The sequence below is a fragment of the Syngnathus floridae genome, chromosome 13, assembly GCF_059516105.1.
Source record: "Syngnathus floridae isolate MCC-2025c chromosome 13, RoL_Sflo_1.0, whole genome shotgun sequence".
NCBI classification, from domain to species: domain Eukaryota; kingdom Metazoa; phylum Chordata; class Actinopteri; order Syngnathiformes; family Syngnathidae; genus Syngnathus; species Syngnathus floridae.
This window is the reverse complement of record NC_142425.1, coordinates 8,854,515-8,877,634: the sequence shown is the minus strand read 5'-3', so window position 1 is coordinate 8,877,634 and position 23,120 is coordinate 8,854,515. Positions and strand designations below refer to the sequence as shown.

At 40.1% G+C, this 23,120-nt stretch overlaps 1 protein-coding gene across 5 annotated transcripts in view; it reads left to right on the top strand.

The window, feature by feature from the left end:
- Positions 1-23,120, top strand: part of LOC148388516 (cytosolic carboxypeptidase 6-like) — a 167,370-nt gene that overhangs the window by 9,956 nt on the left and 134,294 nt on the right. The window lies entirely within an intron of this gene.

Sequence of the window (23,120 nt, the reverse complement as noted above, 5' to 3'; positions counted from 1 at the left end):
TTAACAGTTTTGCTGTTAGTATTTTGTCATCCGGAAGCATTACAGGTGGGTAAACACATTTAATTATTTTCAATGATCTAAATCAAATTAAAAAGCCTGAAAAATATTAATTGAACCTCATTCCGTTTTTTTCCCGATGCAATATGGTCGGTGAGTCATCAATCAATAACAAAGCATAGCAATTTAATAAAGCCTAGTTTAAGATTAATTGAACAAAGCGTCAAATTAGACTCCCATCCCAGCATCTATCAGTTAGTCGTGTACAAAAAAAAAAGTTTTCCCCTACTGAATTGAGGCAATCGTCTTTTTCCCTCGCATCAGTTCTTGTCAGTCTCCCTGGGTGATTCTGCCACTGGCAGCCTGCGAGCTTTGCGATTGGTCGACGGAGGTGGTCACATGGCACAGAGATACTCACTGTATGTGATGACAGTTAACATAGCTTGAGGGGAGGGGCCATGGCGGCGTGTGCTATTTAAATATGACTTTGTTGGATTAGAAGAAGGTAAAAGTGGACGCAGTGGCAATAAATCCTTCGATTTGTAGTATCATTTTTCATGGATAATCTTGTCAGACTTCGATAAGAACAACAGAGACAATGCAAAGGAGCAGCGCAAGCACAAAGAGAACAGTGAGTGAGGACGGAAAATGAAATAAATTGGAATAGAGCAAAAAAAGGCCAAAATAAGGATGAATCCTCATCATACTGTTGCGCCTGTCTTCCTGTGGAGTGTCCAACACGCCCAATCTGAGCCTATCAGGCCAATCAGGCCATCTCCCCGCAGTGCTGTAGTCAGCACTAATCACATTTTATGGCTCTGAGATGAATGGGAGGCCTCGACTTGGAGCTGAATCGATCCCACGGCTAGATAGTCCGGCACCGGCAGCCTGCAGCTCGGGCCAACAGGATATTTGCTGCTGTGGCAAAATGACAGAAAGTGTGTGGGAGAGACTGGCAGGAAGGCGCTTTATACATACACCCCACAGGTGTAATAATATTACTCATTTTAACGTGTACATGATACACCATCGTATAGTTGACTGCCTGCTTACGCTCAGTGAGAGAAAATGGCAGCCACTGTCATGTGTTTCTGGGAACGTGGAATTGCCTCTTATCTGTCCAATGTCCTTTAAAAAAAAAAAAGCAGCACGTGTCATGAATCGAGTGTTGTATTTATCTACGTACACAGCATATTGATATGTATCTGAAATTCACGTCCATTAAAAAAATAATCATAACAGTCGTGCGATATGAGCCGAATCATACAAAGTAAGAAATTAGAATATGTTAAACCGATGAGTGCAGTTATGTGAGGAGATGCTGTTCTATGGAGATATCAGCTCGGTTCCACGGGAGAACTGGACTGGTGGAGTGTTTCATCCAGCTAAGCCTTGCTAACTCTCAGCCGGAGCCAGGGGAACGGGGTACAGTAAAAGCCCGTGATATTGGAAGTGAGATGGCTATTTTGAAGGAATGTAAGCTGGTGAAACAGATTTGGTCTGCCTCAATCAGCTTAGAGGCTTTGTTGAAATTGGCTTCACCGTAGCGCTGGTTATGATGGATGGATGGATGGTTGCTTGGCTGGATGAATGTCTTCTTTGTTATGTCTCTTTTTTTTAGCATTTCAAAAACATCTTGCATACTTGGAAAATTGTTTTGGTTTACTTGCAGTTCTGGGAATAATACTCAGTGGCCTGTAACAGTATGATGATAAATAGTTGAATGGGCTGGTTTTTAAGGCACCCTCTTTTTTTTTTTTTTTTTTTTTTTTTTTTTTTACTTCACGGTAGCTTCTTGCCAATGATTCTGGAAACTGGAAATTATGTTGTAGCAGGAGGTACTACTATTTTAAGCAGTAGTGTACGGGAAGCATCGCTAGTTGTCAATAACCCATTTAAAACCCGATTATCGGCAATATTCGGGTTTTCAAAGTCCATGTAAACGTGCGCAGAAACCCAAATATGTCCTTTAGCGTATTTTTAAAATTCCGAATAAAACCCCAGGGTTACCTTATTTCTAATTAATAAATCTATAAAATATATAAATATAAAATAAATATATAAAATGATAGAATCTCTCGGCTTCGGGTCCGTCATGAATTTTCATGTCTCATAAAAACAAACAACTTTGTATACATTTAGAGTTGAAGAAACTTTCCGACCACCTCAGCGTCTGCTGACTTATACCTTACAAAAGTTTATGTTCTAATTCCAAAGTGAGTGAAGCTCAACAAGCAAGTTTCTGCTAGCACCATTGCATTTCATCCTCTCTTCCTATGTTATGGCCAGAAAGCGGTGGATGAGTTGATATGACAGCCCATTGGGCAAGTTGATATGCCATTCCATTCTGCTGTAGGGGTGTGCTAAATGTCAGGCTCCGTGAAGGGTACGGCTGTGAGCTATTATCATTGGGGCCTTCAGGGAGCCATTCATAGAAGACAGGCAGTAAAACCTTGCACCGAGCACCTTCAACTCCGATGATTTGTAAGCCTCACTTGCCCAGCGAAAGCACAGTACAGAACGGTTACTCACCATAACCAGGGAAGAGGATGAACTCCTGGCACAGTCTTCCATTTTGTACCTTCAATTCCCACAGGTCCAGTCTTGTCGTAATATTTGGGACGTAGCCCACTGACAATAATTCATCAGGGACATTACGCAGTCGGACACACTCGATAAGTTGGATATTGATTAGAACATCAAACATGTGAGGCGTTTTTACATTGTTTGCATAATGTCCACCGACATTTGTTGTTTATAGTAGCTGCTGCTGTGAATAACATCATGTTAGATCTAGTCAGATGTGACCAAAAGGACTTCTGGCCATTTAACCTACAGGAAGAGAAAATAGAGTTGTTTTTTTTTTTCCTGGTTTGCACAGAGGCTCGTCTGTGTGGTTCAGAGGTCACTGATAATAGACAAGAGGGCCTGGTTCACAATTCATCCTCAAGGTATTTGATGTGATGAGGTCAAGGCTCGCAAGTTCCTCTACTACTAAATCAGCTTTCAGGCAAGTTTAAAGCAACAGAGTCAGAAAATTGTAACTGTGATGGAAGCTACATTAAAAACAAGAATTGGCCATAATGAATATTTTTCATTATTTGTGATTATTTTGTTAATAGTCTTCAGTAATTTTAGCTGAAAACATGGTAATACTACATTTTGAAAATTCAGTCTTTGTGTTCTCCGTCGATCACTCAACACGTTGATTTTACCAAGGTAATTTTCATCTAAGTGCTATTCACGCCAGTCCGAAGAAGCACCGTCTAACTCTTCAAGATAAACAGCCCAAATTAAATTCACCAAACGTCCTTCTGTTACAAAGAACAGTACCTTACCATCTGCTCGGACAATAAAACGTGGCGAAGCGATGGTTGTTTAACAACCTCTTTTTTTGCAAGTGAATAATTAATATCAGCAAGTACTGCACCCCCTCCCCAAAAAAAGCATTCTCGCTGCCGTTTTGAATGCAATTACACTCCCGACCACTAGATGACAGCACACTATTTAGTTTGACACTGAGTAGATCAGACTAAAATCAGGAAATGTAAATAATTCACCCTATGAGACACAACTTTATAACATCCAGAGATTCTCCCACCTCTTTAAAATTAATCGAGAAAAAATCAATTAATTAAAAAAAATTGCACATCCTGTTTAAATTGCGTTGTTTTTTGCCAACGTCCTTCCACCATTGCCCTTCAGCAAGAGACAGACAAGTAATTGTTTAACAGCAGTGAGTGAATGTTGCCCCATCATCGCTGTCGTCACACCGGTGATGATCATGCGCTCAAGACAGCTTGTCGGGGTCAATAACTCATGACGGGGGTCCTAGAAGGTCACGAACCTTCAAATCTGTGATTAACGGTGACTTCCTTTTTTTTTTTGAGGTCACATCTTTTTGTACAGTATTTGCCAAATGGCTTATCACGTAATAAAGACACTACAAAAAAAGTTTGGATGGACTAGTTTAAAACATAATGGGAACTTCTTGAAAGGCACAGGGCATCAGGCAGGCAGTTTGTCAGCGGGTTGTAGGGTATCTTGAATGACCTTGTTCTGTAAAAAAAAGGAACTCGGGCATCCTTCCTTATTGTCGAGGCTGATGCTCCCCCAGATCACGCCATAATGACATGGACAAAAGGATATGACGACAGCACAGAATGGATTTTTAAACTGTCGCCCTGATAGCGGAATGAGTTTTCCCCGGGTTATCGCTGCTGACACAATATTCCTTATCAAAGTTCATTTCCCTATTTTTAACTTGATCCACTTTAAAAGGAGAGCTAATGGTATGTTTTTAAATCTAGCCGACTCGTCATTTATCATGCATTTATTCTTGCTATTTTTTAAAATCAGGTTGAGGGGGACTATGAAAAAACACATTTAATTTTCTATCCAGCCTGCTTATCCTCACTCACAACTTCTGGAGATGGGCTGGTGCGTTTGCCATCAGTGCAGTCATTAGTGAAGTGTTCATTGAAAGTCCAGCTGTGTGCCAGTGTGTCATGCTGCCAATGTGCACCAATTTTCCAAATCAAAGCACAGCACTGGCAAAGTTGTGTTTTTTTTTTTTTGGGTGGATGCAGCTGAATATGCCAACAGAACAAAAATTACACATAATGACGATGTGAGTATTACAGAATTCCACTTTACGGCAAGAAAAAAAACACATACAAGACCACTTCAGTCTTATAAAATGGTCGACAATCTCGGTGAAATTAGAACTGGAAGCTTGCACCCCCCAGGCTGTTTCTTCGAATCTACTTAAATAAGATAAATGCAAACATTCACTTCAAAGTTCCACATAAATTTGACCAACTGTACAAGCAAGTCGCACAAACATCGCAATGTGAAAACTAAGACAATAATAAAATGAAAGGAGACATGAATAATTGATTAATAATTATGAATGTGTTGGGAGGATGCTAGCATGTGCAGTATTTGAAAGTAGCAGCAGTGAGGAAAAATAAATTACAAATCAAATCAAGTCAAATCATTTTGAGTTCAAAATAATAGCCACACGTTTGACAAAAAAAAAAAAGAAAAATAGTATTAATTTCCAACATGAATAATGCATTGGGAATGCGGCCCTTTTTAATTTCAAATCAAATTTATGTTTCTTCACTTTCTGTAAAGAAGTATTACACTTGATGCAATTTTCTTCATGTATCAATTTGGAACAGTAAGTCTAAAACTCCCATTGCATTTTCCTATTGCTGCAAAAGTCATGACCCATAAAATTCAAGACCAATAAAGAAAATATTGTTTAAAAATAGACACCAAAAACATTTGAAAATCACCGCTCTAAGGAATTTGCTCATTTCTTAAATTGTCTTGCGTATCACATCAGTTCGAATTGTCACCATTTTTACAAAATCTTATTGACAGTATTTTTGAGCTTCCCAAAGAAAGCTCTTTGGGTTGGGCCTTCCAGAGCTTCTGTGCAGCTGCACGAAATGATGAGCCTGTTGTCGGAGCATGGATCATCCTTTTTCACCGAGTAATGAATACAGATTGCACACTGGATAGAAGGCCTCAGCAATCTGCTGCTCGGCAAATGAAACAACTGCCATTCTAATGAAATAGTCGTTTCATGCCAGCGCAGCCCTCGACGCCGCCTAAATTCAATTCCAGACCCGCAGATTTGCATGTTGGGGGGGGATTGAGAAATGCGGCATGGCAGAGAGGCGGGGTTATAAATGCTGTAATTAGAGTATTGTCTCAGAGTATGTGTGTATGTTGATGCGTGAAGGTAGCCGTGTAGCGGGAGGGCCCCGCCTGTCGTGATATTGTCGTTAACCACCTGGTTATTTTCCACGACGGGGTCCAATCGCAGCAATGGCGCTCCGCTTGCGTGTAACCTCACACACTCGACTAATTATGCCAACTAGCGGCTTGGGAGGAAGGGGCTCCCTCTATTCTGTATTTAGGGAACAGCGAGGAAAGCCACGGTGCCTCTTTGATGCTGCTTTTGTTTTCTTGTTTGTGTGGTTTAATAATTTAATCAAGCCAAACGTCCTCCTTCTCTGTGTAACTGTCTGTTGGCGAAGGCTAATTACGCCGCAGATTGTTCTCCCGGTGCTCTCGATGAGAGTTTAGATCCGGGAGGGGCGGAGGGGTGGCGTCGCTGTGTGGTGATGGCTGTAATTTAACAGTGGGCTGGTGGGCTAAGCTGTCTGTCGACCGCTGTTTTATTGTTTCCGAAGGCTGCTGACAAGCTACTATTTGAAAAGTCCGGCCAGTAAACCAAGGCTGTGTTAATTATTTATTTGAGGATAATTTGACGAAAAGGAATAGGTGAATTGACGTTCAGTGGCGTATTGGTAGATTGGTTATTCAGAGTTGCTTTGCGCTAATAATCTAGTTTAACTGGACCTGAGTGTTTTACCGTTTTTTATCACTGCATTTTTCAACAATTTGCACGGAGCTAAGTTGTTTAGTCCAGGCGAGCCCAAACTATTTTCTCTGAGGACCGCATGCAGTAAGTGGAAGAATGCTGCAAGGGTCACTTTGACTTTCACAGACAAAATGGATTTTTAAATTAATTTAATTTTTAAAAAAATATATATTCTCTCAGGTTGAGGGCGTGCTGGAGGCTAAATTTTCTTAAAATAATTTATATATTAAATATTAATTTTCAAATCTGATACCTGTCTATTGACCGATAATTTATTATTAATTTTGATTGAGTTGTACAGGTCACGCTAGTAGTGGAAAAAGTTTTTTCAGTCTAATTTTTCGAGCAATTGATCAAGAGTGACCAACAATGACTTGTACACTACATCGATAGAAATTAGCAGAAAACGCTGAGTCGTGAATGTGCCGGGAAATCAACTATACTGTAGTATTACCATACTGGTTCCTTTATTGATGCGCTTGATTTCGTTCCATTACTACAATCAATATACAATACACATTGTTTCTATTTGGTTTTTTTTATGGTCAGATCAATTGAATGGATTTTCCCGTGATATTTGGAACAACTAACAGCATTAGCCATCAGTGCTGTCAAACATTCGAAGACTTCATTTTGCGTCCAGAGACTGACCGGATTGCCTAACTGATTAGATTCAATGCTGCTGGTTCCAATTAGCTTTTACACAACCAAATCATCCTCGACACTAGATTAGCATGCACTGATTAACTGTATAATGCAATACACCGGGGATACACTCTGCATTGTTGCCTGTGGTGTTTAATAATACACAAATGAGATGAGCTCAACTTGCCATACTTGAATTTGTGATTGGGGAATTTACAGAGCAGATTGGACTAAATTGGACGAAGGTATTTGTGGGACGTGTGGCGAATTTAAATTAATGTAGGTGAAATAATCAAATTAGAACTCGATTTAAATATATTTATTAAATCATCGATTAATCGGAAAAATTATCAACAAATTGATCGAAAAATTTTAAATAGTTGCAGCCCTGCTCTGATTTTTTTTTTTTCTTTTTGTTTTTTTTTTTGGAGCCACGTTCGCCATCAGAGCAGATAAGCGCCGCAAGTTAAAATACAAGCGTATTAGACTAAGCTGTCTCGGCTTGCAGAGCAGAAATAAGTTGGCGCCACAGTGATTTGAGTCACCGTTTGACACAAGCTACAAGCTGTATATCTCTCGAGGCTCTCGGTCTTTGGTGGCCAGTCATAAAAAAAAGCTTCCTGATAACATTTTCAGGGATTCTGGCGCCATTGACTCATTTATCTTGACTGTGTGTGTATATAGTGTATTTTATTTATTATGGCAATCCTTCAATCTTGCTGGTGAATTTATTTACAACACCCTTGAAAACACCTAACCGAGCGACAGACTTTACAAATGCTTTTTTTTGTCATTTGCACTGAAAGTTTGCAAGACTCTAGATTTGAAATCATCATTATGATGTTTGCTTATGTATGCGAACACATTAAAGGGCAAACATATTTTTTAAGGGATTTTTTTTCTCGTCGTACCAACACAAATTATATGGTAGGAAATACAATACCCGATATCCAAGGTTAGCCTAAAAATACAACAAATACAAGATAAAATAAATATGCTGAATGTTTCTGATGAAGATCAGAGATGCTTATTGAACATGTGCCAAAGATTCAATACAGGAAAGGTGTGATTGAATCCAGATTGTAGATCACCTTGGTGCTTTGTTTAGCCCGAATATGTGATATCTCCACCGTGGCAGCTTCCCCTTTGCGGTGTTTGCGAGTACACAAATGCTGTTTGTCTTTCTGATGTTGAGATTTAGCATCTCCAGAGACGTTACGGACCTGCGTTTTCTCATAATAAAGCGGCAAAGGAAATTTTAAATAAAAGATCAAAATATACATAGAGACTATTTACTAAATATGTTTTTTTTTTAACTTTTATAGTTTAATGATGATTATTTTTATTGCTCCGGACTCATGTCAAAATAATAATTAATTTCAATTGAAGACAACATTTTGTCATTTACTGATGAGTGGTTTTAATGTGATGAGAAAAAAAGAGAGAACAAGAATCAAGATTGTTTCCTTGTGCTCTGGTGTTGTCCAATCATCTTTTGCCAACATTGAAAAGTGACAAGCTACATGTGCAGAGAATCCCCCAGGAGAAGCTTGTTCCGGCACTTGCCGGATCCGGCCATTGCAAATCTAGACACTCAAATGAAAAGCCTGAAAAAGCTGAAGAGCAAACGACTGAGGGAGGAAAATGGGTGAAGATGAAAAAAAGTATAGTTGAAGTATAATGAGCATTCGAGATGTGAAGATTGCTGAATTAATCAGACTGTGAGTGCTCCTGCGATAAAGCCGGAATACTTTTCATGTGACAAATGTGTAATTAAGAATGATTTTTTTTTTTTTTTTTTAAACCCCCCTACACACACACACTTGAAGTCACACACGCACGCAAGAACATATTGACGGACTGGAGGTGGGCGGGAAGAACAAAGCGCTTCTGTCCTTCTCTGCGTGGAACATGCGTTTCTGGAAAAAGTGTGAACATGAGACGGAGCCTTTAATTAGAATAATAGCAAACCGCCATTGCTGACTGATTTTGAATGATAGGATGAGATGTTTTAATTTTGGCACTTTATTTTGTCTTATATATGTGACACCGAGTTTTTCTTTCCCATCAAATGTCGGTATAATTTGAAGGATATATATTTTTTCCTCCTCCCACACATTATTTGCAGTATCAGTAGTTTTTACTTCTTAGATTTTGAGTGACTGCATGTAAAAAAGGTGGACTGGATTACTTCTTTGTCAGGCAAGCGTGAAGGCGAAAGGCAGATTGTCCCTTGGTTGGTTTCCGTGGAACGCAAAGTCGTGCTGATGAAAAATTCATAATTTTTTTTTTGTGGATGACTATGCAGACAGGGGGATTATTTTTTTTTCTTTTTGACATTTAAGTCACAATTGACCGGGCCGCTCTGGAATGCAAAGGGGGGAACCCTCATGGGGCTATTCATGACTTAAATAGAATTGAATGGCCCCTACATATTACCACATACACACAAATGAATCCAGTAAAACAAAAAAGGCTCAACAATTCATTTTGAAAGTGGCGTTGTAATAAAATCTGTTATAATATCACCCATATTATGAAAAGGAAAACCATGTACAGTTTTGATGTTTAAAGAAACATTGAGTTGACACATATGGCTTTGTGGGCCACATAAAAAGATGTGGTGGGCCAGGTCTGGCCCCTCGGCTTTGAGTTTGACACCTGTGGTTTAACCTTATGTTATTCTCCTTAAACCACAATGCAACATTCTATTTGCCGGTCAAACAGATACCACACTATTTTGTCCACTTTTTTCAAACTCCGTGCATTGCTGCCATCAGCATTTAAAAAAAAAAAAAAAAATCCCCCCCAATGCATTTCAATGGCTGTCAATTATGCAGATTTTCACTATTCATGGTGTTGTACTGTGACACAGTTCACTATCAATACAGTTGAGCCAGGACAGTCAATGTCCATGTTGTCCAACCCTTAAACTATCTAACATAACTTTTCATGGCACTGTTTTCTTGTCCATCCTTTTGCTAGTAACTAATGCAAATAGCATGAAACTATGTCCTTGTGTAAGCAAATGCATATTGCTGTGTGGTCTTTAAATGATCCATTATCTACCGCTTCTACAGAATTTTATAATACCATTACCATATATGTCTCTTCAAATGATGCCCGATGATCTCATATCTGATGCACACATATCTATATGCGTACATATATGGAAGGTCATTGCCGCTGTGTTTGTTAGCGAGTTTAGTCAAGGCTACCCGTCATCATTCCAACTGCATTAACCTTGGCCTCCATGCCTGCAAGGCCCACAACTTCCATTTCTCGGCAACAAATACAGGTCCCGGCTCGGGGCAAACTGGCAGGCAGCATAGTTAATGACTTATTTACTGTTTAATGGCTGTATACGGTAGCGGCGCAACAATTAATGAGAAAATGCCAAATTCACAAGCCATGGGGGAGTCAGGTGGCCGAGGTTATTTTCTTTCTCTAACTTTATCTGGGCGCTGCCTTCTGCTCTAGCCAGATAAACTCCCGCATACCTGGAGACAGACAGGCTGACAGCGGCAAGGACAGCTACTTTTACAAAGTGTCGCTGTAAAAATACACACTGACCTTATTTCCCAACTTTTATTCCATTCCTCTTTATTCCATTCTGGCCTGAAATAAATCATCCTTACTGTGTCCCCATTTCAATGAAGTTATTGATTTTTTTTTCTTTCTTTTTTCGGCCTGCCATATAGTCCTCCCCTTTGTCACTAATGATAAACACTTTTTTTTTTCTCAAATTTCCAAATGATTATCATATTGGTTTTCATGCACATTTGCCAACCCCTCCCTTGATTCACTCGCTCCTCTGCCTTTTCTCTTACGGTGTGTTGTTTTCCCTGGCTCTCTTTAGCTCTGTGAATACCATCGCTCAAGCAGTGAGCTGTTGCAGGCACTTTGTTGCTGACCATGGTGCTGAAAGCCTCCTGCCTTCCAATTGCCAGAGTGTTCATTTCATGGTTCATATACCCCGTTCTCCATTTGTCAGAGTGCTGTTAGCCCCCCACACTTATTTCTTTAACCCCTTCCCTTACAAATAATAACAAATCAAAGGCACATTTGTTTTACTCCACCGTCACAGCTCCTGCCACTGCCAGGCTTTCAATTAAAGAGCCGGCATTTGTTACATGTTGCAGAAAATGTTTTGGGGACTTTTTTTTTTTTTTTTTTAGATATTGTTTTGTTGCTTTGCCCTTTTCGGTGTGTGCTGCTGTGTTTTATTGCGTTTAACCACATAACACTTTGTTGCTTGTTTGGTGTGAACTATTGGATGCCCAACATGTTTCAGCATTGTGTGCCTTATGCAAATCTTTGTGTAAATATGCAAATAGTTGAATACCGTCCGTGACAGAATGCGGGTCAAATATTTAAAAATTAAATTAATAAATAAATACATTTTCTAAAGACAGATTCCTCTTAAATGGTTGTTTTTCCGTATTTGCCTTGTGATATTTTGCGAGCAGTCCATGGTGCAGCTATGATCGTCTCCAGCTCACCTTTGACCCCGAACAAGATAAAGCGGTGGCAAATGAATAAATGAAAAGGCTTTATTTTGTAGGACTGAATGTCCTAACTGCTTTGAAATGATGGAAAATTATAGTGTGGAGTGTGTTTCGCTACGATTCCCTTTGTCGTGGAGTGGCCCACCACTGTGGTGGATTGTAATTGCACACTGACCTCGCGCAAGACTGTGACACTTAGCGGCTGACTGATCGGTCATAAACGTATCCTCTCTTTTTTTCCTTTTAAATTCTCAAGAGACCATCTTGAAATTGCAGAGAGATTATTGTCTTGTCTGTCGTTGATATCGTCCATCTGGGATGAGTCGCCGTTGTGCTGGTCTGTCTTAACGGCATGAAGTTGTAGAGTTTGGAAGGTGTGCATCATCGTTTTCACTGCCGTCACCACATAAAGACCTTCGGGAAGAAAGAGAGATGACTCCATGGGTGGAGGTGCAGTCATATTGCTGAAGCTGCTTTGCGCTACATTGAACCACTATCGCTGGGGAGACTTGTAGGGAGAGATTGCAGGAAGGCAGATGTTCCTTCATCACTGCTGCAGCGTATCTTGCAAAGTTACAAGAAGCAAATCATGTGGAATTGATTTAGACTAAACTGATGGCATAAGAGTTTTTGCTGTTAATGTTACAAGCTTTTTGAATTCCATCTGACTAAAAAAAAAGATGTCTGGCATCGTGTAACTGTTGTATTCGACAATTGTAGTTACTTTTTTTAAGGTTGAAATAGGATCAAAATATTTTAACTTTTCAAAGATGAGATATTCTCCAGACTACACGGCAGTGTTTGCTATATTCAAACCACAATTATTAAAAAAAAAATGTATTTTTTCTCTGAAAAACACTTCTAGGTCATACAAATAATATGATCAAATGGAAAAAAAAAATGTGTGCTGTTGCTAACTTCAAAATGTCATGTCAGCCTGCCATAAAACGGAGGTTGCTCTCGGTAAATTCAATTCAGCTTGCTAGTTTTATCCACGGACCTGAAAAGGCAAAAATCACATGCCAACGCAAGGTGGTTATATAAATAAATATGAACAACAGCCCATAATTATGCTTCACTCTCCATTTCACTCCATTCAGTGTCCTTCATTTAGGGGACCGTCTGTTTGGGTTCCAAATTGTCCTTCATGCCAAGCTGAATTTGTTAGCGCTGCTACGCCAGACGCTAAATAAATGTGTTTTTCAATCTCCCCGACCATCCCTTGCTCGTCTGCCTATGGACTTCCTGGAGTCCCCTGTGGTTTTAGGACAATCTCAGTGTCGCCTCATCTCTTGACTGCTTGCCGTTCCTACCAGGCCACCCATTGCCCTCGCTGTCACTTTTTCCAGCTCCCGATAAATAACCCCCGTACCCCTCCGGCCCTCTGCTCGACTGGCTGTTGCCGGGGCTGAATTTGTCACAATATCACTTGCTGTAAAAGGGGAAATTGATACTGCTGCCGTGCGCCGCGGGCCATAGTTTGAAATGTTAAAATGCCAAAATACGGTGGAACCTTTACCTCCGTTTCCATGAAGCCGGTTGACTTCCAAACATTTTCCCAAAAGAAATAATGTAAAGTGATTTCATATGTTGCTCAAAAACACATTTTAAAAAATTATTTAACCACTGTGTTATTTAACAGGGTTATCTAATGTTTGTCATATTATATTATATTATATTATATTATATTATATTATATTATATTATATTATATTATATTATATTACATTATAATTATATTATATTATACATAGCATATTTAGCAGTGACCCAAAAATGGCACAATTCAGATTGTGAGAAAATGCTAGAGTTGCTGCTGCAACATTTTTAGGCCATACCGTTAATTACACAACAGACATTAAAACTTGCAAGCTCCTCCAGCTAAAATGAGACACTCAAAGCTCCTCTGTTGCCTTGCAGGGGTTGTTTTTGTACTAAAAAGACATCAAATGAGGCTTTTAAATATCCTCCAAAGGATTGCAATGTAAAAAGGGGGACGTCATTAAAATATGCAAAAAAAATTTGCTGTGGTTCTACTTGGCCGCTTGGAAAACAGGCCACTAATCAGACGAGACATCCCCAGATGACCAGGTAAAAGGAAGAAGCGAAAGTTGCTCCCTGAAATCTGCCATTATCCAGATGGCACCATTAGCGATTAAGCCAGAGAAGTTCTTCTCGCTTATAATTGACTCCATAGGCTATTAGGCAGGTTGGCACTCGGCGAGGTCCACGGGTACACACCCCAGATGTTCCCACTGCGAGCAGGTGAAAGTTTGACTCTTTTTCCAAGAGCTGGCGGAAGGTCCTGGGTTGTCTGTAGATGGACACGGAGTTGGGAAGAAGTCACATTCAATTATATCAACGTCTCTATCAGCCTGGCTGTTTTCATTCTCTCTCTTTTGCCATCTCTCAATCTCCCTGTCGGGCCTTCTTTCCATCCCGCTTTGGGGAAAGACAGATTAAAGTGCTCTGTTTTCTGTGGAAGATCTTTGTCTCTCCCTTTTGGGTTTATCCAATGATAAAATTATATTGTCATATTATCGCTCTTGTTGGTCTTTTGAGTGTGTGTGCAGCCAAAGTGATGCTTCTTTATATGTTAGACGTATATGTGTATTCTCGGGGTGTGGAATCGATCCCAAATGGATTGTTCTGGTTGACTTTTTTTTTATGCTCTCCATTTTTTAGAATAGGGACCAGGCCAGCCCACAAATGGTATAGGTCTGCTTATAATTCAAGACCATTGAAATGAATTAGGGGGAATGTTGTCTTATACATTATATATATTTTTTAAAACTAAAAAGCCGATTAATCGGTAATTGTTTTTTTTTTTTCTGGGTTAAAAATATTGATATATATTGCTCTTTCTGTACTCGGGTGCAATTTTTAGAAAGAAACAGTTTGGCCTCTGCAGACAAAAATCGTAGCGTACTATAGCTCCCGATTCCTAGTCGATTTTCAATTCTGTCATTAAGCTTTTAGATAACAAAAAAATAAGACTAATAATGAAAAGTCTGCTCATGTAATTCTAAAATTTGAACGCTCCTTTTCAAAACACTGCCGCGCTTAATTCTTTTTTCTGACGTAATTCTCGCGGGAAGACATTGCTCAATGTCATCAAACAACACAAGGTCAACGTTCCACAAGGCCTCATTGAAAGGAAGTCGATGCTTAGTTCCACCACTAGTTCTACAGCAGGCATGAAAAGGCCCATTTTTAAGCATTTGGATTACATTACTGAATGGACTTTGAGTAATCCCTTTATAGCAAGGAAAAAGAGCTAAAAGGCATTAATTATTCATCTCCTCATGGCTCGCGGTAAAGAGGAGAGGCGCTCTCGGGTTTCCATCGGCTATTAGTAAACAAATCAATGCTGCGGGCTGAGCTCCTCCCCCGGTACTGAGCCATCTGCCCTTTAACATGACTTTCAGGAATGGACCATGGAAGAATTTCAAGAAAATCTTGATTCCCACAATCTGTTCCGCAAGCATAACTCTTAATGGATTCACGGCATCCGTCTAATTTGTTCCAACGGTTGTTTCATTCATGTCCCAAACGGGCAGGTACGACACATTTCCGCCTCTGTGAGCAGACACGCAAATTTGTCACAGCCCACCTAACAATAGGTAGTTGATATAATCAAACAGCACCGTTTGAATCCATAATCCAATTTCTCTGGCTAGCTTCATTGTAATTTGTTATCACCGTAATTATGAACTGAATTGTGAACTGAATGCCAGGGAATTGAATCAGGCGAGAGAAAAAGAATAATATGATTGAGAACTGCAAGGAATCAATACGGCTCTGCTTGTCATCTCCACGCTGGCCCGAATCTTGGCTGAATGTGCTTCTTTGGGGGATTGGGCTTAATTCAATCCGGGAGAGCTAACGCACTCCCTGTCCCCTTTGCGTGGAAGACAACATCTCTGTCTTGATTTAGACTCTCTGTGCAGGGGCGCTGTGCTGGGAGTCATGCCTGCGAGGAAGGTATACGATGCTTGATTTTATTTCATTTCGCCGAATCAACTCCGAGGAGCCCCGCAGACTACAGCAACATGTCACTTACTGTCGGTAGAAGTGAAGAGACTGTTGCTTATAGAATAATGAAAAAAAATTCGAGACTGCAGAACAATAATTTCATGTGATTGATGTAACCATAGAGCGATACAATATAAGTAGTGGTTTTATTTTCAATTCTCCAATACCGTTAAATTCAAAACTATTTGGACAGGAACAAACATTTGAGGGTTTTGTCCGTATTCATGTTCTTATCGTGTACATATTCAGTTTTATTCAAATTTATGTGACATGTGTAGTTCCTAGTTAGATTTTATGGTCAAACTAATAAAACTAAGTTATGTGTTTAAAACAACCACTTAACTATGCCTTAAACACCGTTAGCTTAATGCTAACACAACATATTCAAAAGGTTTTCTTTGTGGAGTTCATAGTTAGAATTTATGGTCAAATTAGACATAAAACTAAGTTATGTGTTTAAAACAACCACTTAACTATGCCTTAAACACCGTTAGCTTAATGCTAACACATAACGCGGGTCATTCCATTAACATCTATCTGATAACACTTTAAATAACCGAAAATTAATTAAACACAAACGGTTTGTAGACAGAAAATGTAGCGTTATTTTTTCGGAGGGAAGTATTTAAATTAGATAATGAAAGTTATTTGAAATGATTGACTTCTCAGGAGCCCCTGGACGTCAGTGACTTTCAAGGTCCTGCTTTACCAGGTCGTCACGGCGGCCACCTTTACTTACTGAACTTTGAATGCCTCCAAAAATCCATTTTCTTTTGCTGTACGCTTATAGGCCGCCTCATACACCTCATAATCCATTTTATATGTGATCCCCAATATGTCCTACCCCATCTTAAAAAAAAAAAAAAAACACCTTTTCTTCCTATCCACTTTTCACAGGTCACCCTCATAAACAAGAACAAAATATTCATGCATGTATTTTGAACTGCCTGGTAAAATAAGAGCCTATTCTTGCAATTCTGAAATGTCTTTTATTTGAGTGCAATTTGATTGTGTTGCGTGCCGTTCGTATGTGAGGGGCCGCTTGTAAAGGTTATACAGCCCTGTGAAAGGCAATCTCATTCGCCAGCCACAGAGGGGGAATGTCCCTGCAGATGTGCACTGGGGGAAACAAATGCTTCTCCCTGTCTTGTTATGGGAACGTACTGATAAGGTGGGTCACAACATGCTGAAGGCTGATTATTAGAGTGCCTTTTAACACACTTCCTTTTGACCATCATCCATTAGAGTTATGAATAATATACTCTTTTGCAATTGTTACCTGCATCTTGCCCTTTTTTTTTTGCTCGTCGACCTGACTGTGTGTTTATTTAATTCGTCCAAGTTATTGCAAATCCACCCCTTCCACCTACATGTTGGAAATGAAGGGGGGGGGGGGGGGTCATTGCTGGGGAAGAGGATATTCAACAGGGGCGCCCACGGTGGCAAAGCCATTTCCAATAATGTCTTCTTTCTGCAACAACAATCGTGTTTAACCCCACTGGCTTCGGCTGCCCACTATTTGTCATCCCACCTCTTCCTCCCTCGCCTCCTCCGTGCCTTCATGTACTCAGGCAATCGCGAGGAAAGTATGCTTCGTGATTGCATGGTGGCTACACTGCCTGAGTCATAGCGTCGCTCGGATTCAGGCGAGAGACGATTGTTTAGTCTACCTGTGCTTTGTCTGTTTTTTTTCTACATCATGTCGGGAAAATCTATATAAGAAAAAAAATTGTAGACAAAATGTGACTTTTTTTGTTGGATTAGATTTGGACTTCTCATTTTGTCTTGTCATTTGTAGCAATAGTTTAACACAATTTTCAAGTCCAGGGTGACATTTTACAGTTTCATCCTCCATTTTCTTGGGTACAACAGGAGGTTTGAGTCGTATATAGAGCAATAAAGGAACCCCGGTGAGGTGTGTTGAGTCGAGCGAGCGAAAGGATGGGAAAGTGATTTGTGGCGAAACGGATAGGCTTTGCACCATAAGCTGAGTTGAAGAGCTGATTTAAAAGTTGTAAGGCGGCGTTGTCTCGTCCCGAAAAGATGAAAGAGGGGCTGCAAGTTGAACGAGAAAAAGAACGTGTACGACGCCAGTGTGCATTAGTGCGTGCATGCGCGCCACAGATGGAACGACTTCTCAGGGATTACGGTGTAACTGCAAGAGGAGTGAGGTGGTAATTGCGTTTTAATTACTGTGTTGATGCTTTTGCGCAATGCCAGATGGAAGGTGCTTTACCGATATAAGCACAAAATGAATCAGCCCTCGAGAAAATAAATCGGGACGTTGGTGACGACTGGTTACCTGCTGTGTCGCAGGTGATAATGATTTGTTTAGGTGGTTGAGAGGCAACAAACACCTTCAGCCGACACTTCCACCTTCCACCTCGGCCGTAATGATTCATTTTTGACCTTATGTAGCCCTCCATAAAGATAATCATACCTCTGTGGAGGCGGTGTATGATGATATGTTATATCCAGGCCTTTAAAAAAAAAAGAAAAAGTTGGAGGTCATGAATGACACCTGTTTTGCTTTTTGGGGGCGGAGTTAAGTTGAATTGTCACTGAGACGTATTTATGGACGGTGAGAGTGGCATGGGAGGAAAAGTGATGGCACCAAAAAAAACAACAACATTGTTTATGATGACATGTTTTTGCTGCTCGTACCCATTTATTGATTTGATTGATTGATTGATTGGCGAGATGCATTGTACCATGTTGCTGTGATTTATTAGCAATCTGCATGCCACCTATAATACACTCTGCACAACGGAGATATATTTAATTTATTTAATGGGATTGAAGCCTGCTGAACTGTAACATGGCAGCCATATAGATCTCATTCAACCATCAGGTTTTTTATTGTAATACAAGGTGCTCGGACCCTGGAGTGCATTTCAAACAGATATTGGAGAAGGCCAGAAACTTGGTAAAAAAAAAGAAAAGCTTGTTAGTGTGTGAAGCTCATAATCCAGAGGTCGGGGTTAGGGTGTCATAAATGTGGGATACAGACAGTTCTTAATAACGGCAGCCGTGCTAAAACCAGGCAGGGCATTTGTTCAGTTTTGCAATATCACATGATACAAAACCTTTTGGGGAAGGACTTTTTTGTGTTCCAGCATGATTCTGCCCCAGTGAACACAGTTCCTGGCTCAAGGCCATGTTGTATAAATCTTAAAAAAAACAACAATAAAAAAAAAACAAAACAAGAGGAGGGTTTGTCTGGTTTCTAGGAAATTAAAGATGTAGTCAAGTGTGACTTGAACAGTTTGAACAGTCTGAATTATTGTGCTGCAAATACACCAGTAATTGCTTTTGTCGTTTCATGGAATCCATCTCAAGTTCCCGTAAGAAGCTTTTTAAAAGCTTTTCTTGCTTCTTTATTTTTGTCTTGCGCTCGTATTTGATAGATGCCACTTCAAATGGATAGGAATTTTTTTTTTGTTTACTTAAACCATATCTCAGCCAAAAAATGGCTGCTAGCCTAAAGATGAGCTCCACTATGTTTATGAATTATGCCAGAGTGATATAAAAACCTACAAACTGTAGACTTCAGGTGAATGTGGACAAGAACATCAATGTCAATTTTGCTGAACAACCTTTCTGTGTGTTCTTTGCAACCGGACGGCCATTTTAAGGCAGCCGATCCCCGTGGCTCTTTGACCTCTGGCTCCTTCCTCCCACTCTCACGTTGTCTTTCCCTCCACATTCTCTTTCCCCCCCCTCCCGTCTGTCTCTTTCACCCGCTCCCGCTTTTTTGCTTCTCGCCGCTATGCGAGACGCCTGAGCGAGATAAGGCAAGCGTGATAAGATGACTTCCATCACAGCCCTCCTTCATCTTTTGCAGAGCAGTACCTTAGAGGAAAATTGTATTTGTATATCATATGCTCACACGCCGGCTTCAGGCAGGATAGCAACTAAATGGGTTTGCGATACGCTCGCCGTCCATCTTCTGCCCATTTGACGAACGTTATGTACAGTGGCAAAGGTAGTAGACATCGACAAGCGGGCATAAACGAGTTTTCATCAGCCTTTCCTGCGCATTTTTATGCATTCATTCTGTTCCCGTAAAGGTCATTTCAATGTCAACACCTGCGTTTAGACCAATGCCGGACATTAATGGACACATTAAACACATTAACGGCTTGTATCGGTTAGATTGATGTGACCGGGTTGTAAAAAATACCTCTTCAAAGTTTTCACATGCAACATTACACAAAGTGCGGCCTTCTGTGAAATGCTTTTACTGCGCACAGCCCAGTGGGCAGGAGCCGGTGTTGATACTTGGCTGGAATGTTATTGTTGATTGCATTTTCAAAACATTGTTTTGCTTGGGATTTTTCTGTCCTGTGCTTTAACAACTGTAAAAAAAAAAAAAAAAATCTGGGATATTTTACTGAGAAAATACCTGGATTGGAGAATTTAACAATGCAATGGAGTCCATGACAAAATGACTTCAAGTGACTTATTGGCTTTAAACTTCCAGCCAATCATTGCTTGCCAACATATAATTTTTGCGGCTAACATGTTTGATCAATTTAAAATTATGGCGGGATAATATCTCGAAGCAATATTGATATCGTGATACTGGCCCATGCAACATGCAAATTGCAAAGACATGCAAAATCTAGAATGATTAATGTTAATTACCTAAGAATACATTGAAATTGCTTCTTTTACTCCAAATTTTAATGATTTTATTTGTTAATAGAAATGTTCCTTATCTAGGCATGTGTTAAATGTCGCTATAATATCGATATCAGCAACCAACCGTGTCGCATTTTTCTAAAATCATGCAGCGCTATTTGAAATGATAAAAATGTTATTCAAGATGAGAATGAATGCATATCATAGAATCCTAGCTAGAACTCGACCGGCTGGTTAATTCACCCACATCTACACAACAATAAAAAAATAAAAAATACTCAACTATAAAGAGATTATTGGATTTTGAGTCAATAGTAAGAAGATTAGACTGAGCAATGTGTTTTTAGACGACACCACACAAATAGACCGCCTCTTTTAATCTCACTAAATACACACTCCCTCTGCCATATGGCACAAATATAATCAACATTTTGCCAAAAAACATCACACCAAAACTTTCTCCCGATTAAAAATAATCAGCATTATTAGTTTTATCGCTGAGACTTTGACACATTTCAAAAAGTGCGTGACATTCCTCTCGCCAGCTATGTAGAAAGTCGATTCTCCATTCTACAAGTCGAAAGAAAGCGGCAGGCACTCGTTGAGTACAATTGCTCCTCGCAGACATGTCACCATTAAAGATTCTACAAAATGATGGCCTCTTGTGTGCGCGCTTTCCAGTGTCATTCTCAATGACTTCTTTTTGCCACTTTATGTAATATTCTCTCACACACACACACACACACTTCTGCTGTAATATGCACAAATGCACACATGACACACTTGTCTCTGATGTGCCGGCGTTTGTTGGTAATGAGATTCCTGCAGGATAGAAAAAACTCGCGGGAGAAGGGCTGCCCCTTTTTAAACGATTCCGTCTCTCTTTCTCTCTCTTTTCTCCAAAGACACCGAGAATGTGTAACACTTGGACACATGGGCTCACAAGTAACACCGCATGGAAGTTTGCATTCTTCAAACACTGTCACGTGGAAGCTTTTTTACACGAATGAGCCGAGGAAAGATAATTACAAGCCTTTAGCTGTCATTTTGTGGCTCCCTACTTTCTCTTATGGAGTGGCGCCTCATACTGTACGCCGAATCTTTGCGAAAGACACAGGTTTGATGAAGTACATGGTGCCACAGAGGACAAGCAGAACTCATTTCCTGTGGCTGCCTTTCAACCTCATCTGTATTCTCATTTCCTCCTTCTGCTCAAGAGTACGACAATGTCACTTCTTGGCGGCGTGAGCACACAGGCGTGTTTACGCCTAATGTATTTGTCTCGTCAACCAACCGAGTATTAGCAACCGTAATATTTCTGCAAAGCGGAGACGGGGAAGAAAATATATTCCTTTCCAATGAGAACCGTGATATATTTCCGAGCAAGAAAATATTTTCCATCAAAATTTTCTCCAATGTAAAATAAAAAATAAATGTTTCAATATTAACTCATGTTACTTTCTTCTCTTCTCACAATGTGTTCTCGCAGGTTTTCTCATCTTGAATAAGTCTGAATAGTTGGGCCTTCATCTTCAAGTTCATTGGACTCTTTTCTTTGCACTTCCATCTTTGTCTGAATATTTTCCTCGCTTTTTGAATCGCCTACTTACCGAAACCTCTGATAATAATCCTTTGTAAATAGGAAACATGGCTTGGGTATAATTCATATGCCTTTCCGTTCCCCGAGTCTATGTGTTGGAATAATCTGGCACGATAATGATGGAGCTAATCGGCTCTGCGTGTCTTCTAAAAAAAACAGACCAAGGTACACAAAAAAGAACTCGCGACACCTCCTTTCATATTTTATATGCTGTTCAGAGTTTTCTCATACAGCACAACTACTTAAGCAAAGTCTTCCATGCTTGGATCGATCGAACAGCCCAATGTTTTTATAATGAAACATTCTACCGATCACCGGCTTTTCCAATCATGTTTCCCGTAACAGAACATACATTTCATACGGGGCTGTGGCGTGCAACGTAATCTGTGACATTAAGCGGCACGCTATATTAATCCATTTGCACTTTCCCCCGTTGATTAGAGTGCATGTGAAATGTGACGGAGCTTTCTTGGTATAGGGCAGCCGTTGCCTGGGGTGGCAGGTGCTGTGTTGAGAGCTTTCATACCAAGCCATGTCCGCATTCAGATGGTGATTTATTACCCCGTACAACTCACCCAAGCTACACCTTAAGCGACACAAAGTAAAACACACACACGTGCGTTTGGCATTTAAGGAAACACACCCCAAAAAAAAAAAAAAAAAGTATAGTACAACAAAGAGTGCAAAATCCACATACCCGAATATGAGCTGTCACACACAATGTGTACCAGCTATAATTAATCACATTCATGCCAAACGCGTTCATGTCTGAGAGAGAGCTTTAGTGTATTCAAAGTGAGAATTAAATGAATTTTCTTTCCACGCACACAGAAGCCATATGTGGCCTCCGTAATGTAAAGCAGGACTTCATTTCCATCTGATGAAAGCCAAAGGAGGGTTCCTTCCCTCCACCCTTATCGCTTTGTGTGTCCCGCTGATCTGATATGAAATTGAGCCAATGTAAAGCTGACAGCGATCATACACAAATTAATTTTACCAAATGATGCACATCATTTCTTCACGGCACTATAAAACACCAATGTCCGCAGGTGTGCCCCCGCACACTTTAATATCCTCACCCCCCCCAAAAAAATATATAGAATGTGACTGATAAGAGAAAGAGGAGAGAATAGTTAGGAGAGATCACAAATCCCATACAGAGAAGAGAGCACTAGTCCATTGCCAGTATGGCAAAGGTCACAGTCAATTTCGAAAGGAGCAGGTCTTGAATATTGGGGAGGGGAGGGGTGAGGGGGCGCTCCTGTGATTTGTCATAAAAGGCTTGAGCCAG